Raw genomic sequence first — 18,939 nt, 5'->3', positions numbered from 1 at the left:
GACCAGGCGTAAGGAATGACGCAGGACATTTTGAATGGGACTCAACTATCTGTTTTGGTGCATTGCTGGAGTTGCGTCACTTTCATGAGCAACTCCAGCAATGAGTCACTCCTGGGCCAACAGATGCGCCAGAATTTCTGACGGATCTGTTAATCCTTGCGCATCCATGGTGGTCCAAGGTCATTTGGCGCTGACGCAAGGAAACTGACGCATTTATGCAGATGAGTCAGTTCCTTGTAAATCTGCCCCACAGTGTCTTGGGAGTTTAGAGACTTTTTATGCTGTGCTACATTTTGTAATAAGTGCTCAGCAAACTCACAATAAGTATTGAGGAATTGGTGATTTTATCACAAATTTTATGTGATAATTAATGTTATTTTAACAAGTGTCGCAGCTTATATTTATATATCTTTTTAACTGTGAAATGTGTTTTATTTTGATGTACTGATATTGCCTTTTTTAATTATGAACGTTTGTGGCTCTTTCAGCTATATAAAGTATACTGAACTGAATGTCAACAACCTTCCCAGCCTGCCACTTCAGATTTCACTCTAATACGACATACAAATCAAATTTGAAATCTTTATTTCGATCACATGATCATAAAAGATATACAGAATACCACATTAGTTAAAATCCCAGAGCATAAGTAAATCATTGCTATTAAATACATGGGAAATTTAAAAAAGAGAATGCTAATAAAGGGGGTGACAGGGAATCAAAAGGATAAAAGTTTTCAAGAGTCTCCAGCCATCGTTATCAATTGAGTTCGGATGTGCCACGATTGCAGTTAAAAATTTTGCCAAAGCAAAGACAATTGGCGGCGATAAGTCTGTCTTTAAAACTCTATATGCAGGTAAAAATGTTCTAAAACCCAAGTTTTTTAGGAGGGGGACGAGCCAAAATTTCCTGCTTTTCTGGTAGGCTCGGCAAAAGAAAATCACGTGCACCTCGTTCTCCTTTATATGGTCACATGCCGGGCACATCTCAGTGGGAGAACGGCAGGACCATGCTTTGGTAAAAGACAATAACGGAAGGGTCCCGTACCTCCATTGTAGGAATAATTTTCTTGTTAAGACAGGAGTCATGCCATCCAAAACACTTTCAAGGTTATACGAGTCTTTGGTTGTAATGAAGCTGTGTGTCAGAGATCCCTCTCGTGCGCTATCGAGGGCTCGAAAAAGCATTTTATCATAGTATGCTCTGGAGAGCGCTTTCCTTGGAATCCTCATACTTGTGTTTTCCGGGTCTGACCATAATTCTGGTAGTCCGAGGGTTTCACAAGTTCTCTTGATGTATTTTAACCAAGGGATCTTGGTGGCATTGGGTAGTGATACGACAAACAACATTACCTTTGGTTCTGTACCTAGTTTCAACTTTCAGGCAAAGTCTGTACTTATATATAACAAGTTCTGTTGTTGTCACAGAACTCAATGAGGGCTTCTGACGAGTTCTGTTAAACCGTTCGCTGCGTGCGTCGGCCAACGGCTGTCGCGAGCACTACCTCAGTAGTGCTGTGCATGTCCGTTGGCCGACGCGGCCTCGCCCACTCGTTCAAACCGCCGCACCAGAGCGGAATTTGTGCTGCGGTTAAGCGGTTAAAATTGTTAAAGTTATTGACAATTTTTTTAATTACAGGCTTGCATTGAAATTCTGTGGCATGATCTTCCAAGATATATTCGAAAATTATCAAAGATACTCAAAACGTTGCAGGATATACACTACCTACCAAAGGAAACTGAACATCAGTACTTCTCTGTTCTTTTCTTTTTTCTTTTTTATGTGTTTTGAAGCATTGCCAGTCAGGGGGCATTCTTAAAAGAATCTCCAAGTTGTGGGCTACAGATTCTTGTCAGGTAAGTGCAGGACTTTGGCAGGCAGCTTCTTCTTCACTGTACACTGTTTCCTAGCAAGGCAGTGGCGGTCGAGGCATGGTTTATATTGTTCAGTTCCAAGATGGATACCAAAATCCCAAGCGACCTGTTTTGGAATGTTCCAGGTTAAGTTAGCAATGGAAAGCTTACAGACATAGGGCCTATTTACCAAGGGTTTGCATTGAGTTTTCCCCTTGTAACGAGATGCATGCACAATGCAAACCCTACAATGTGATTTATCAAGCTACGCAAGGCCACTTTGCGTGACTTGACAAATCAGGATCAACGCAACGCAGCACAAATCGCTGCATTGCATTACTATGGCCTGGGAAGATGTTCCATTGGCGCTGCATGAGTATTCCCACACAACTCCCATGGTTTTTCATCGCATTTCATGAGTTACCATCACTGGTAGAATGCACCAAAAAGACAGGAGAGGCACAACAACGAGGAGAAATATCTTCATTTCTCCTTGTTACTCCCTCTTTCTATGTGTTGTTACTCCCTCTTTCTATGCATTCTGCAGCAAACATAGATAGACAAATATGCCTCTGAGGATTGTTTTTGAGAAGGAAGGTGCCCCTTCCTGAACCAAAACAATCCTGCAAGCAACGCAGGCGGTCTTGCACCATGGTGCAAGGGTGCCTGCGTTGAAGCTAGGTAGCCCATTGTGCGCCAGCACTTGGGAAAGGACAGGAATGTGCCGTATTGTAATAATGTGGTGCATTCCTGCCCTTTCCCTGAAACATAGCACAGCAAGGTGATTTGCTGTGCTGCGTTACTTTTTGTTAAATAGGTCCCACAATTTGTTGGTGCTTGAACTTGCTTTTACAGCCTTCCTGATGGTGGTTTTTACGTTTAACTATTTTACTTGACTAAATATTAACCTTTACGGCAGTAGCGGCTCGTGGAGGGAGTGCTGCGGGGTGGGGGAGGAGCGGGGTGGGGGTAGTAAACTATGGAATACGGCCGAACAGAGGTAAGTAAACAAATGAATAAATAAAACGAATGTTGTTGTCGCACTGCATCGCATTTGGCAATGGAGCGAGCGCAATGAAATTAATTGTATTTATTTATTTGTTTACTTACCTCTGTTTGGCCGTATGCCGTAGTTTACTACACCCCACCCTGCTGCTCCTCCCCTGCCCCGTTCCACTGCCCGCAGCACTCCCTCCACGTACCGCTACTGACGAACAGAGGTGAGTAAACAAATAAATAAATAAAACAAATTTCATTGGGCGCGCTGCATTGCCAAATGCGATGCATCGCGCGCAACAAAATTTGTTTTATTTATTTATTAGTTTACTTACTGATGTTCGGCAGTAGCGGCACGTGGAGGGAGTGCTGCAGGGCGGGAATAGTCAGTAGCGGCTCGTGGAGGGAGTGCTGCAGGGCGGTGGGCGGGGCGGGTGAGGAGCAGTGTGGGGAGTAGTAAACTATGGAATACGGCCGAACGGAGGTAAGTAAACAAAAAAATAAATAAAACGAATTTTGTTGTGCGCGCTACATCGCATTTGGCAATGCAGCGCACGCAATAAAATTCATTTAATTTATTTATTATTTATTTATTAGCTTTTGGTATCAGTTGTTTCCTCCATCGTTCCCTGTTCCGCGAACGCTTGGACCTATCCGAGAGATGCATTTCTTGTCAGTCCAGTGCAAAGAAAACATAATGGACGATTTTAAAATCACTGTGATCCTTTCTGTAATAACGTTATTCTAAGTTTGTTTGACCAGGTAGTTTGCACGAAAGAGTTCCAAACACCCAGCTCAATAAACCAAGGATCGCAATGTGCCAATGTGGCCGCTAGATGTCAGGGTTGGCTCGAATATTTCTGCAATTTAATTAAAAAAATGTTCAGGTCAGATGTAACCTATGAACCGATAACGTCGATAAACATAACACTGCCAGGTGTTAAAAATAACAAAAAATAAAATACGAAGCTTACCATGCCATGCTAGGGGTAAGAGTGTTGTAAATATATTCTCGGAGTAGAAAACACTGACTAGTGTAACATGACGTTATGACACCTGCACTTAAGCATTGTATCAGCAAGTCTATATTATGCTGGTAATTCTGTATTTCGTGTCCTGCGCCCTGCATGTAATTGCCACAAATTAAAACAAACTCAAAGGGCCGATTTCACAAGAGCAGTTAAGAGTACTCTTTATATACTCTTACTTGCAGGATCGTAGCTTTCATTTGTGCAGCAGGTGTAATGGCACCCAGGTACAGTGGCCTGTGGACCCCCCCCCCCCCGAGTCCTGATTATTGATGCATTTTTGCAATTCAACCAGCGTACAGCAGCCCAGTTTCCACCTTGCACCTGGGCCCATGACACACTGTCCTGTCTACGCCACTGACGAAACGGGCCAACTTGATCTTCGTAAAAGTGTAAGGAGAGCACAGTGCACAGAGGGTACACAGGGGCATATTTATGAAAACTGTGGCCCCGGGCAGCGCAGCAAAGTCACCTTGCTGTGCTACCCTGTATCATAGCCAAAGGGCAAGAATGCAACGCATTTATACAATACGGATCATTACCCCCAGGTCCCTTATGTCCTCTTCCCATTCATAATAGAGTGCAGATAACCATCTACCCGACAGAAAAAAACAAGAGGAATGCTGGGACCCTAATACTGCCCCTCCCACCGGGAGTACATAAGCAGTACTTACCCAGCATCCCGCCTCTTCTTTTTTTCTGTCTGTCGACAGAATGGACGTGGTGTGCTGGTGCTGCTCCTCCTGGGCTGGACTGACGGTGCTTCTCTTCTCCCCTCGTCCGGCTGCCTGGCTGTGCGGGCATGGGGTTTCCCTGGGTTTTCTCCTGGCCTGCTGGGCTTGCTGGGATTCTGTCCCTGTTGGAGCCGGTGTCCTGCTTGGCCTCCCGTCTCTTTGTGGCTGGGGCTTGGTCTCCCAGGTTTCTTCCGGGTCGCGTGCTCCTCTTCCCGAGCCTGGCCGGGTGGGATGTGATGCGCTTGCTGTATTCCTGCCGGTCTCCTTGTGTACTGATCGTTTGGGGTGGGGGCCTTGTTCCTAGGGTTGGCCCCCGCTTTGGGTGAGTCCCACTTGCCGGGTTTTCGTTTCCTTCTTGCTTTGTGTTCAGTCTCTTCTCTCCCAAAGGGTGGCAGGCTATCTGTGCTGGTCGGAGGTTGGGTTTTCGTGTCTCCCTTCCTTCGGTGCATGCATCGCTGCTCAGGTGGTGATAGCGCCAGCAGGAGAGTGATGTCTCTACCATAAATCAGGTAGTGGGTTTGATTCCGGGCTCAGTGAGTTACACAGTGGACCTTACTTTACTGATGGTTCCCGGTGGCGGTGGGGGCCTTGTTGTGCTGGTTGCCCCCGCTCTGGGTGTTTTTGCACCTTTTTCTTTCAGGAGCCTCTGTGAACACCGCTGGCCCTGGGTTCTCCCTCAGGTTTGGGGAGGTGTTTGGGAGCGGTTTTGTTCGACTGGGATTCTGTCTTCCTGGTGGGGGACAGGGGTTGCGTGTCCTGTGCTCATTCCTTCCTTCTTCTTTTATCCTGCAGTTGCTCCAGATTCTGGCTCCCGCCCCGCTACGGATCGCAGAAAGGGGGGGGGGGGGGTTGCGGCGGCCCTGAGTCGGGTGGCGTACACAGATCGGCGCATGCCGCTGCCTATGCCTCTTCTCCGGCTGGAGCTGGCCACTCGAGCGATGCGGTTCCTGGTTCGGAGCTCGACGTCAGCGCAGATTCCTGTGATTCCACTCACTTGGAATGCGTGGTGGGAGTTCCTGTTGCTGTTGCGGGACTTCTCTCTTTGGGTCGCTGCCTTCGGGTTGTTCCCCTGGCCACGCATGCTTTTGCCATTTCCTTTGGGGCACTGTTGGGGGGGTTGTCCTATCCGTTGAGTTTGTTTGCTGGTTCTCTGTGCTATTGGCATTCGCACTTTCTGTTTGGTGGCCTGCCCCGGGATGGCGTGGGCTCCTGTTGCTGCTGTGGTGGCAGGTTCCTTTTTCGCTGGGTCTGTCTGTGCTTGCTCCTGGGGTTCCCTGTGTTGTTTGGGTCTCCCTGCCTGCTTGCTTGCGCCATGCCCTCTGTTGCTTGCTCTTGGGTAGGGCTCTCGCTTCCTCAGAGGCGGTCTGTTGGGGTGCACTTCTGGTCCCCCCTGCTCCGGGCTCCTACACCTCTCCCTGCCCCCGGCTGGTGGTGGGACAGTGTTCCTGCTCCTTTGGCAGCTGCATGGGGGGAGATCTGTTGGCCTGCCAGGGTCTTCCCCGCTTTTCTTTGCTGCCCCTATGCGTCCCTGCTTCTCGGGGTGTTACAGGTGAGGGTGTTGTGGCCTGACCTTGGGTGTGCTGGGTCCATCTGTCTGCTCGCCCTCTCTCAGGGGGCCTTGCCTCCACTGCGGGCAGACTGTTATGTTGTAGCTTCTGCTCCACTTGGGTGTGCTGGGTGTTCACCTTCGCTTCCTGGCTTCTGCGTGGTTGTTTGGGGTTTGGTGCACAGGGGCTTCTGGTTCCTGTCTTTGCTCCTCCCGTCCCTTGGACTGTGCCTGGTTACTCTTGGGGCTTCCTGGTGTCGTGCCTGTGCTGTGGGTTGGCCTCTCTGTGTTCCAGGGTTGCTCGTGCTGCCTCATGTGCGGCTGTTCTGTTCTCCTTTGCTCCGGCCTGGGGGTTCGGGTGTTTGTCCCAGGGCCTTCTGTGTGCTAGGGTTGGTTCAGGGGTCTGGCTGGTTGGTCCTTTCTCCAGCTGCTTGCCTCATCCTTGCTGGGTGCTTCTGTTTTTGGTTGCTCCTGCCCTGGCACTCACTGTGCTTGTCTATGGCTTGCTTCAGTGTTTCCTGGCTACCCATTCTGGTTCTGCCAACGTTCCTGCTCTTGTCTGGTCTCTGGGGTTCCGCTTGGTCGGGCCTGGTTTGTTCCTGGTTGGGGCCGCCTGGGGGTGCCTGGTGGGGGCTTCTCAGGCTGGAGTGATTGGGCGCATGCTCTTCCTTTCCTTGGTGTTCCCCCCGGGGTGTATTTCCGGTGGCGGTTCACCTTGTAGCCCCTGGGGTTCGTGCCACAGCTGTTTGGGGCTGGCTGTCTTTTACTGCTGCCATGTCCTTGGCGTGACACCTATTTCCCCTCTTCTGTTCTGTGGTTCTCCCGGTTGTGGGTCCGTCTGCGCTCTGGGTGCGTTTGCTCCCTGGGGGGTCCTGGTCTCTTCTGTTTACTGACGTGGGTGCCTGGCTGGGTGTCTACTGGGCTTTCCCACTCCTGCAGGTTTTGAGCGACTTTTGGTCACCTTTTTCGGCTCTGCGTCCTTGCCTGTGCTCTCTTTGTGTGTCCTGGTGGGGTGCTGTGCGGTTTGTGGCCACATCCTGGTGGGTCCTTCTGGGCCTGCTCCTGCCGGCGGTTCTCTTCCCAGGCTTGGTTTGCCTGTGTTGGGCCTGTATGGGGTCCTGGTATTTGGTGCTTCTGGGTTGGCGTGACCTGGGTTGCCTTCTGTTGCTCCGGGTCTGCCTGCTTCCTGCTGGTTCGGGGTGGCCTTGGGCTGTGCCTCCTTGACTTTCTGGCTGTGCTGTCACCTTTCGGCTGGCTCTGGGGTGTGTTTTGCTGGGCGTTCTCGGTTCTTTCCTGGTTCTGGTGTCCTGGCTCGCTCCTGTCTTCCCTTGCTTCCCCGGGCTTTGTTCTCGGTGTGTGTCTGTTTGGGTGCCCCCCTTCTCTGGTTTGGGTGCGTGTCTGTGGTGTTCCTCTGGCCTCTGGTGGGTTAACCCTCCTGGCTGAGGGTTGTCTGGGTTTTTGCTGCTGCTTGGCCCTCTGCCTTCTCGGCTTCCTCCGGTTTCCGCTTTAATGGGTTCCTCTGTTTCTTTTTCCGGCCTTCTGTGTGGTTTGGTGGTGGTGTGCTGGGGATCCCTGATCCTCCCTGCCCTTTGCTTTAGCCTGGGCACTGCATGGGCTCCTTCCGAGGGTTGGTTGGGCCTGCGAGTCCTCCTGCATCAGCAGGTTGCTTGTCTCTGGTCCTGGCTTCCTGGTTCCTTTTGCGTTTGTTGCGCTTGTGCTGTTTTCTTGGCTCCTCTCCGGCGTTGCTGGGGTCGGGCCCTGTGGGCTTTTGGTCTGGGTGCTGTGCGCCCTTGGGCCATTTTATTGCCCGCTGCTCCTGCCCTTGCTGTGTGCTTGGCCTGGGTGTGGGGTGCCTGTGCGGTCCTCCATCATGTTGGCACCTGTTTATTTCTGCCCTCTGTGGTTCAGTGGATCCCTGTCTGGTTGTTTCCTGGTTTGGGGCTGCTGGGAGTTCCCGGTTGCCCTGGACTCCTGTCCTGCCTTGTTTTTCCCTCCCTTTTCGGGTTGTGGGTTCTTGGGGGTAGTGGCCGGTGGCCCTTTCGCTGCCCTTGTTAGGCTTGTTCGTTGTTGGTTTTCGGTCTTGGTTGGCCTCTCTTTTGTTGGTTGGCTTTCGGCTGGTTCTTTCTGGGGGCGTCTCTGGCCTGTGGTCTTTGGGTTGGCCTCCTCTGTCCCTGCTGTTCTTGGTTTGGTGGACTTCCGGGTTTGGTTTGCGGCTTCCTGCCCGGTGGGGTTTTTGCCCCCCTGGGCCCCTGGGGTTTCGGGTCTCTGTCTCCTTCTCTGTCCTTTTCAGTTTGGTTGGGGTCTCACTTCTGTTTGGTCCCTTGGATCTTGCTGCGGCTCCTCCCTCTGGGCTGGGTGCTTGATGGTTGTTGTTTGGTGGCCCTGGGTGTGTTGGTTTTTCTTTCCTGGTTCCTGGGCCTCCTCTGTGGCATTTGGTTGGCTTTCTCCTCTGTGCTGTCTGGGGCCAGGTTGTTCGGTTTGGTGGGGTGGACCAGTTTCTGGCCTGTGCTTTCCTCTTTCCTTGTTGGACTGGGTGCTTGTGCCTGGCTCAGTTGGCTGGTTTTGGCTTCTTTTTTGGGCCTCCTTCGGGGCGGTCGTGGTTTGCCCTGTGTCTGGACGGCTGCTGGGTCCTGTGTGCCTTCCTGGTGGTTCTGGGCTGGGCGGCCTTGTCTGGTGGGTTTCTTGGCTGTGTCCTTTGTGTCTTGGTCCTGGTTGCACTGTCTCCGGTTTCTCTGCTTGGAGGCCTCCTTTTGGGGCCCTGGCCTTCTGTTTTTTTCTGGGTTGTCTCTGGTCCTTGTTTGGTCCCTGCTGTCCTGTTCTGGGTTGCGGCCGGTTGCTTCCTACGGTCTCCTTTTTCCTCCGTTCTCAGTGCTCCCTTGGGTTGCTTCTTTTGTGGTGGTTTCCTGGGTGTGCTTGTTGGTGCAGAAGGCCGGTTTTCTGCTTTGGTATTCTCCACTTTGTTATGAATGAGACGAGGATATAAGGGGCCTGGGGGTAAAGCTCTATTACTTACCGGTAATCTTCATTACTCAGGGTCCCGTTCTCATCGTCCCATTCATGCACCCCTACCTCCCTCCCACACGGCCGTCCTTCCTGTATGGGCTTGGTTGTACAGGCGGGATGCTGGGTAAGTACTGCTTATGTACTCCCAATGGGAGGGGCAGTATTAGGGTCCCAAAATTCCTCTTGTTTTTTTCTGTCGGGAGATGGTTATCTCCACTTTGTTATGAATGGGAAGAGGACATAAGGGACCTGGAGTAATGAAGATTACCGGTAAGTAATAGAGCATTCCTGTTCTCTTTCCTTGTGTTGGCACCGTTTTGGCAGCGTAGCGCCAACTTGCACCATGGTGTAAGTGTGTCTGTGTTGTAACCAGGATTGTTTTTGCTGCGGTAAGGGATACCTTCATGCACAAACCCCATCCTGAGAGAAATTTTTCTCTCTCTGTGTGTGCAGCACGCATAGAAAGAGGAAAAAACAAGGAGAAATATACATATTTCTCCACCTTACATCTCTCCTGGGGAGGCACTTTTTGGTGCGTTCTCAGGTTTGGTAAATCTGGGAATGTGTCAAAAACCATGGGAGCTGCTTGGGAACACCCATGCAACACCCATGGAATGCCTCCCTGGTGCCATATAATGCAACACAGTGATTTGGACTGCATTTCAAAACCCCATATTTTTGAAGCAATTCAAAGCCACGCAAAGTAGCTTTGCATGGCTTCAAAAATATGACTTAATATTTGTGTTGCTCTTTCACCACATTGCCCTAATTGTATATGAATAGTCCCATTTTAGATGTTTTAAGCAAATTTCACATAATCATGCAAAGTAAAAGAGTACTTTACCTACTCCAAAATGCCTTGATGAGCTGGCACGGGCTGATGTGTTTTTCAGGTGTTCTAAGGTGATTACAACGCGCAGCAAATGATAGCAGTCAGAAGTCAGGCAGAGATCTGGGTGCTGAATGGTGCTCCTTACCAGTTGTAGTCATGCAACATCATGGAGAACTAGAGGACCCACAGACAGATTTATAATGTGCAAGCACCTAAAGGGCATCTTAGACCCACAGTCCATTGTATCTTATTGTCATCCCTTTTTTTAATCTCAAATCTTGTAATGTATTAAGAAGCACTTTTCAACATGATCAAAACAATAAAACACATTTTTAGGGTTTCCTGAAGATAACAGTGGTGAAAAAACTGTGAAAGAGACAGGGGCCACTGGATACTCTAAAGAGGCTTGCTCATAAAGGGATGTACGTAAAAACAATAGCGCTCCTTGTGAGGTAACAGGGGGGGGAACAATTACAAGGAAATGACGGAGTGTGGAGCTGCGGAAAGTTTGCAATGCTACTCTCTGCCATTTTCAAAATGGAGGGATGCGCCATCTTTACAACAATACAGTGCACCCCTGTTTTTTATCTTGCGCTTTGCGCAAACATATAGCTACCTTTGGCCAACACTGACACCCTTGAGCCATAGTGCAAGGGTGCCTGTTTTGCAAAGAATTATTGTTTATGTGTAGGAAGGTGTCCCAAAATCATTAATTGTGATTTGTTACTTCTATGTGAAGAAGGGATGTGGGGTGCTGCAGCACCCCTAAAATTAACCATCCTGTAGTTCAGAATGTGAATGAGCAAAAAGATGCAGTTAAATATTGTGTTTATTTTGTCACAGTTGCTGAGTGTTCAAAGACAAAGATCAAATGTCAGGTTATGTCTTCTGACACATTTTTATACTGTTTTTACTTTTGTTTCTCCACCTGCAAAGTGAGACAGTTTTGTAAATGGAACCCAACTGACAATCTTGCTGGGGTACAGGAAAGGGAAGTATGCACATCTCAAAATATATCAACAATTAGGAGAGCACAAATGAAGCACAATTTTTGTAATTTTGAAGTGCAATGTAAACAACGATTTAAATAGGATCAAAGCAGATCAAGACCCTTCACTTAGTGATGCACAAATGATAAATATTCACTGAAACCTGATTTCCACACATTGTTTGTGCACTGTATATTTATAGTTTTACCAGGAAAAATGAGATGTCTACACAAATGTACTTGCCATTTCAATGGAAAATGTGTTGTCTGAAAATTAATGCGCCCTACAGGCCAGTCTCCAAGATACAGCACCAGCTACACAACAGACCCTTACCACTCTCTTGTTGTATGGGCACTTATTTCTTGTTAGACACTTGGGGGCATATTTACAAGCCCCTATTGCCATAGGAACGTCACTTTTAGTGACGTTCCTGGAGCGATATATGCTTCACCTTATTTGCAAGGCAGCGCTAAGCCTTTTAATGTGGCTTAACGCTGCCTTGTAAATAAGGCCCCCTTTCACCCTATACTTAGCGTGAAAGGGGTGGGCAATGGGTGTTACGGTGGACGTTCCACCACATCACCCATTGATTCTGACACTGCCCCATATGTACAAAGGCGGCGTAAATATGGGGCAGCGCCAAATTAGGACCAGGGAAAACCTGGTCTTAAACAGGTGTAAAAAGGAGAAATGTTTAATTTCTCCTCGTTTTTGCTGTTTCAATGTGTGCTGCATTGTGCAGCACACATTGAAACAGCAAAAGGCCTTTGAGTGTTTATGTGCAGGAAGCTGTCCCTTCCTGCACATAAACAATCAATAAAACAACTTCTATGTGTGCCGCATTAAGCAGCACACATAGAAGTTTTAAAACACCATTTAAAGATTGTTTATCTACAGAAAGGGACACTTTCCTGCACATAAATGATCTTTCCCTAAACGCAGACACCCTTTCACTATGGTGCACAAGTCTCTGCGTTGGTGCTAGGCTGCTAAATTTAGCAGCAGCGCAGGGAAAACGCAGGGCTGCACCATACTGTTGTAAATATGGTTCAGTCTGCATTTCAGAAGTGGTGGAGCGCAGCGTTAAACCAAGGAGACTAAGGCCGTGCTCCACCACTTCTTTAGTAAATATGCCCCTTGGATTTTTCACAATTGCAATAACTTCAGTAATATAACATTAACACCAGCAACCCAATCTGGAAATTGTTCCAGCACCAATGCCCTGTGGAGCTGGGGAAAGTGACGGAGGCCCCAGGAGTGCCTCTGCCCTAGAAACTGGCCTCCAGGGGCTCCAACCCACTTGGGAAATACTGGGTGGAATAAAAGGCTTGTCCGGTCTCGGTGGCTACTTTAAATGTGCGCTAGTGGAAAACTCCTTTCTCTCCATTGTGCATGTTTTTACATGGTTATAGGTAAAAACGGACTCTAATGTATAAAAAGAACCATTTAAAAATTAAATCCATTATTTTGTCTAGTTCTTACAGTGGAAGCTGTTAATGTTAAAATTACATGGTTTACCTCTGACATTCATATCTTGATCCAAATTTCGTGAACTTATTTGAGATATTAAGTATAAATTGTTAGCTAAAGAGCAGGAAACGTTTCTCTCCTGCAGCAGGTTGGGAACTGCCTGGGAGCAAGACATATGTTAATGGCCCTTCCTATTAAAGGTGGTTGTAAGGATGTATGACGATACGACGCGGGCTATTACCACGCGTACCGTTACAACGCGTGTTTTACAACGCAAGTCGTTACCACGACTTGCGCTGTAGGGTGCGGACTTAGGAATAGTTTAATTTACTATTCCAACACCAGTCCCCGTGGATAGTAGGGAAGGTGTTGGAATAGTAAATTAACTATTCCTTGTCCTTGAGCGCCCTCCAGCGCAAATCGTGGTTACGACTTGCGTTGTAAGAGATGCGTCGTAATGGTAGCGCGGGGTAACATCCGCGTCGTAAAGGATGTTCCCCGGTTGTAAGTTAGCACCAGGTGGTCCAGCCATGAGAGAGGCTTTGGTTTTGTTGAATAAAATGTGATAAGATTTCTCAGGCCTGGCGAAGCCACACACATCATCAGGCTTCCTTCGCTTCCCGAGGACCTCCCGGCGGAATCCCTTTGTAGTGGTACAACAATGACCATAGAGAGTAAAAGAGCTCTTAGCTCATACTTGAGTTTAATTTCATGTTGAATTCACAGACAGTTGAGCATGAGAGTTCACTTACTTGGAACCAAATACCACGAGATTTGAGTCAGGTGAAAGTTTGGTAGAAGTGAGTATGTTTTGGGGCAGCTTAGCATTGGTCAGTTGAAGGCTAGAAATTTGCACAAATTGAAACCCATAATTCAGGTATAAAGATCATAGCTGATGACCACTTTTATGTGAGAAGTTGTGGACCCAGCAGACTGTTTCACCTGTATTGTCTCTCAAGAGGTCCAGGTGGAATAAAACCAGATCTGCAAATTTCCAGATCTGCAAATTACTCCTCGAACCAGTCAGTATTATTACCTCCTGCTCTGCCTGTTTGATATTGGAAGAGTGTGGAAGTTCTGGAAGTGGCCTGGTAGCTAAGAGACCCAAGAGGACATTACAGATGATAGGGGCCATTCTAGACGAGTCAAGGCTGACACTTCCCCTATTCCTGAAGTGTATACAGGTGGCTAACCCACAGTATTCCAAGTACTTCCTTGGTGTAAACCACAGCCATAATACAGCTGGAAGTCTGTGAACCTCCATCAGAAGATTAGCATGATGTACCAAAATAAATTTGACAAAGACTGAACGTTGCTGGCCTTCTATGACCATTCATGCTGACTGGACATTTCAGAACACCTGAGAAACTCTTCCGCATGATTTCTGGATAGCTGTACCACATACTATAGAGCACTTCTCAGTCTGAGCATCCTGGACCATATGAGTGACGTGCGAGCCTTCATGAGCTACTCTACTAGTAGTATTTCTGCTTATCTCACTGGTGAAGTTTTTGCTCCATAAATTTGTCTTTGGGCTTGATTTAATATTGGGAGGATGGAGTACTCCCCATTGGCCTGGCATAGGAATTAATGTCCAGCAGGCCAAGACTACTCGGTCTGACAAATTTGGAAATGACCACCAAGCTGGCAATCATTTCTAAACCATGGGCAGGAACCAAATTCACAGCAGTTCCTGTCAATGCTTTAAAAGTTTGGCACAAGGCTCCGTCAACATAACACAGCCCTCCATCAAACTTTTTTTTGTATTTTCAAAAGGAAAAAAATCCCAAAGCGGGATTTTCTTTTTTAAAATAAAAAAATGCCCCCCTTGCCTTGGGAATTATCTCTCAACGCGAGGGGGCCATTAGAAAATCTTCTCCCATTCCCTTACCGCCAGGGATTTCCTTGCGGTGGCTGGCAGTAAATGCTGACCTTCATGTCCGCCCATCAAAATTAGGTGGGCGGACATAGAGGTCAGCCTCCGATGACCCTTACTCAGTGAGCTGATAGAGGTGTGTAACTATAGCAGAGATAGTGTAGTCTCTGCATTGGTTACACCTATGGTCCACCTGCATCTAACCTTAGTGGGTGGACCATCAACCTGGCGGTAAGGATACTCCGTTGCGACGGAGTATCCTTACCGCGAAGATTAAAATGAGCCCCGAAGTTTGCAGTTATTATTCCTCAACATACTGATTCCATCACTGCCTCCCGAATTTGTGCGCTTACTGCTCTCATCTGACTTCCCAAAGCTCCAGCTGAGAAGTCACATGAAGTCATACACTGATTATTTTTCACCATTTTTGACTTTCCCATAAGAATGCTTTGCTTCCTTTAGGTATCCATGTTAAGGCTTTCCTCCATTAACTTCTCTGGTTAGCACCCTAACCCCACTTTACTCATACCTTATGGGAAAGCTACAACTTTTCACCACTTTCCCGTACATTTTTTCCCCTATGTTTTTGTGTATGTTAGCTAATAAATGTGATACACCTATATTTCCATGAATTTGAAAACCCTTCTAAAGAAAAAGCCCGAAAACCCGACCCATGCCAAATTAGGGAGAGCCACAGGCACATTTATAAAATCTTTGCTTTACCACTGTAGGGTCCCCCGACCACAGTTTTGTGTCAGTTTGACTTTATTATTAAAGCATGTTTTCTCACTATCAACCCAGAACTTGCTAACTGGATGTCGAATACAAACTGCCTTCTAGGAAGCACAACTCCACAAATATCTTGCAAACAGCACCTGCAGATATTTGAGGGGAATTGCCTGGAACATTGTTCCCAGTAGTGTTTTTGTGATCAGTTGCCTGGCAGACGCTGCAGATTTAAGGACATAGGGCTGTTCCATTCATATAGGCACCAATAATTCAGCAAACGTTTGTTCCCTTATTTTGTAGCGACTCCGGTGTGTCTAAATCAGCAACTGCAGCAATCTACAGGCACCGGGAACAACACAAGTAATGTTTAGTAGCAAGAGAAGACCATGGGGCATATTACCAACCAATAGAGATAATTTTTGTCTCTAACTTGTTTAGAGACAAAAATTATCGCCGCACATCGGCGATTTTTATCGCAGATAAACCTTGCTATTAGCAAGGTTTATTGCAAATGCGATAAAAAACGGCCGCAATGCATGAATATCGCTGAAAAGTCAGCGATATTCATGCATTATCGAGAAAATGCTCTTATCCATGTTATCCACCTCCCATTGGTTAACATGGCTAAGAACTGCTCAGGGCAGGTGTTAGCTTTTGGAGATATTCGCGCTTAGCGCGAATATCTCCAAAAGTTGGTAATAGGAGATAGCGATGTTAGCGACTGTTTCCAGTCGCTAACATCTTGGCACGCCCACTTTGCATGTCATTAGTGATAAATATCACTGACATGCAAAGCGGGGCCAAAGATGGTCGCTATCTCCTATTAGCTGTCGCTAACTGGTGTTAGCGACAGCTTGGTAATAGGGAGATAATTTTATCTCCGCTTTCTTGGCTTTTAAAGCCAAAAAAGCGGAGATAAACCTCCTTGATAATATGCCCCCATGTTCTAAGATTTACCCTTTATATACCATGAACTGGAAGTACTTCACACAAGATCATTGTTCAATTTCCATGCAGGCTTACATTTTGCAGAATCAGCAATCATGTGAAACGTTTCCAATTAATGTTCTAATGTAAATGTTCAGCACATCATCTGCGCAACTTGTTTATCTGTATTTGGTGCAGGGCATCAATGTTTCCACAGTCTGGCAGTTGGTGCAGAGATCTGGGCCAACCCTTCTTATTATTCGTTATCCAGTGGATCTTTCCTTCACCGCCTGAGAGGTGTTAGGGCGTTAGCACTAAATCAATTTCAATTACCAGCGTAACCCATTTGGCCACACAATAACGACCAGGATTCAGCACCCATAGTTAAGAAGATTCCTTACAAATTAGTAGTCAAGTTGAGATAAACAAATCTTAGTACAATACTATAAAGCTACAGAAAAGAAACTGGGAAACCCATCCTCCTGAAGAAGTTTAGGCGTACCAATAGAAGGTAAATAAGAAGTTCAGTTACAGCAGTACACAAGATCAGTAACAGTATTTGATGCTTGGAGAAGAGTTTTTGAGTCTCCCTTCTATAGGTGAGTGAAGTCTAAGATAATCTAAATTAAAGTTAAAACTAAGAGGATGGTTTAAGACCTAACAGGATCTCAAAAATCAGGGAAAAAATAGGAAAATGTGGGAGAGTGAGGGAAGGTATAGTAAGGTGTCAGCATTTCAGAAGCTCCGTCAAGAGTCTTCTTGGGTCATGGAAATGAGTGTTAGCCTAAGCCACACTCTATAAAGAATCAAAGGGAATAAGCATAAAGATCTAAACTTCTCAAAGTCCAGGGGAAAATTGCATAACATCAGACAATGTGAACTCCAATGATTAACACCAGAATCTCTCAGGTAACACCCCTCTGTTTGCATCATCATGGGTTGCATTGTCCTTTCCATTCTCATGTTTTAAGCAGTAACATCGGCAATTTCTCCCAGGCCAGACATGGGAATGATATTGTCCATGACCACCTAAAAGCTTTTGCAACATTAATAAATGGGGACTTTCAGTTAACGCTCTGGCTCTCCTTGTCAAGATCTTCTTCTCAGCCTCTTTCTCTATCACTAGTACGGAGTTGTATCTATTCTTAAACTAGCAAACCTTGTGAAATATACCTGCAAGGAAAAGACAAACAAGCAGAGAATGGAAAACAGGAGTGCATAAAGAATGAAATACAGGCCCAGTTAAGACAACATAAAGTATTAAATCAATGGTTCACGTTTTAATATGCATGTGCACATTCAAACACAAATGAATAAAACTGTCAGTACATTAGATTCACATTTAAGTTAATAAAGGTAATATAACTTTGAGTATGTGTCTTTAGATGTGACTAGGAACTACATTCAAACGCAAAGGTGAAACATTAGTACACAAATTTCAAAAATGCATTGTCGTTTCTAATGTGGATACATGTCAATAGTGTGAGGATGGTCTATTTAATTATCTAAACAATAAATGTTCATTTAATTACAATTAAGGCACACTGTATATATGAACTCTCTAAACCTACAGTGAATGCACTTCAATAATGATGTTGTTAGGGCACACAGAGAACACATGCTAAATGCACATTTATTTTGCATATTTGTGATGTATAAGGATGGAGCTAAAATTAAGATGCTCCACAATCATACTAAAGCTATGTCATGTCAAATCCAGCTAGGAGTGGAGCAGATTTCAGCACAAATAAAGTGGTAGCATTTTGTAAGGGGCTCTGGTGCAAAACATACAATTACATCTCTCTCCTCTCTTCCTCATCCAAACCCTTACTTATTATTTTATTTATTTATTTATTCATAACACTTGTAAAGCGCACTGTTACCGTACGGTGTCCTGGCGCTGTCTTGATAGCTCCTGAAGCTAAATCCCCGGAATTAGTTTACAAAAAGCCATGTTTTTAGCTTTCCCTGAAAGGTCATCAGCTCAGGGGACAGTCGGAGTGCCACAGGAAGGGCATTCCAGGCCACCGCCGCCCCTCGGCTAAAGCTCCTGCCTCCCCAACACACTTTTCTGATGCGTGGGGTCTTGATCAATCCCAGAGTGGCTGACCTCAAAAGTCTACCTGGTTTGTACAGGTGAAAGTATTGCCCCAGGAATGCTGGGCCTATACAATGGATCGTCTTATAGACAATGCACATGCTTATAAATAGGATCCGCTTCCTTACTGGCAACCAATGTAGTTTGACCAATTCGTGAGAGATAGACGCAAACTTAGGCAAGCCTATAAGTAGGCGACCTGCTGCATTCTGCAGTATCTGCAACTTGTCAAGTACCCCTTGCTGGGCTTCAAGGAGCAAACTGTTGCAGTAATCCAATCGTGAGAGCACCAAGGATGTCACAAATGTTTTTTTACATTCCCCTGGGAGAAACGGAAGAACCTTCCGGAGGATTTTCAATGTCCAGTGGATGGATTATTGGAGTTATTATTGATGCATTTTACCTTCCATCAGACATAGGGGTTTATTTTGAGATTTGTGGGCTATATTCTGTTCCACCAGGGCAGCAGAGTAATGTACTCTACTGCCAAGATTGCAGCCCACCATATTTAGAGATTTTCACATGCCCACAGATATCTCCATGCCTTCAGAAGAGGCGCTGCCATGGTGGCTTCTCTTAAGGCTCTGTAACTTTGCTGGGTGCCCACCATGTTTCATTCAGCCGCTCAGTAAACATTTTGTTTTTCAGAAACAAAGTTCCAAAGTGGGAGGGGGAGTTTATTTTTGAAAAACACAAAAACTAAGGGGCAGATTTACAAGGACTGGCGCACTCCTGCATATTAGCAGGGATGCACCAGTACCGATGCAACACGCAATTCTACTCTTGCGCCACCACGGATGCATCGCATTTGCAAAGTGGCACACCGTGGCGCAGGGATAGACAGATGCAGGTCAAATC

This window comes from Lissotriton helveticus, chromosome 10 (assembly GCF_964261635.1).
Source record: "Lissotriton helveticus chromosome 10, aLisHel1.1, whole genome shotgun sequence".
Classification (NCBI taxonomy): domain Eukaryota; kingdom Metazoa; phylum Chordata; class Amphibia; order Caudata; family Salamandridae; genus Lissotriton; species Lissotriton helveticus.
This window is presented reverse-complemented; position numbering follows the sequence as displayed.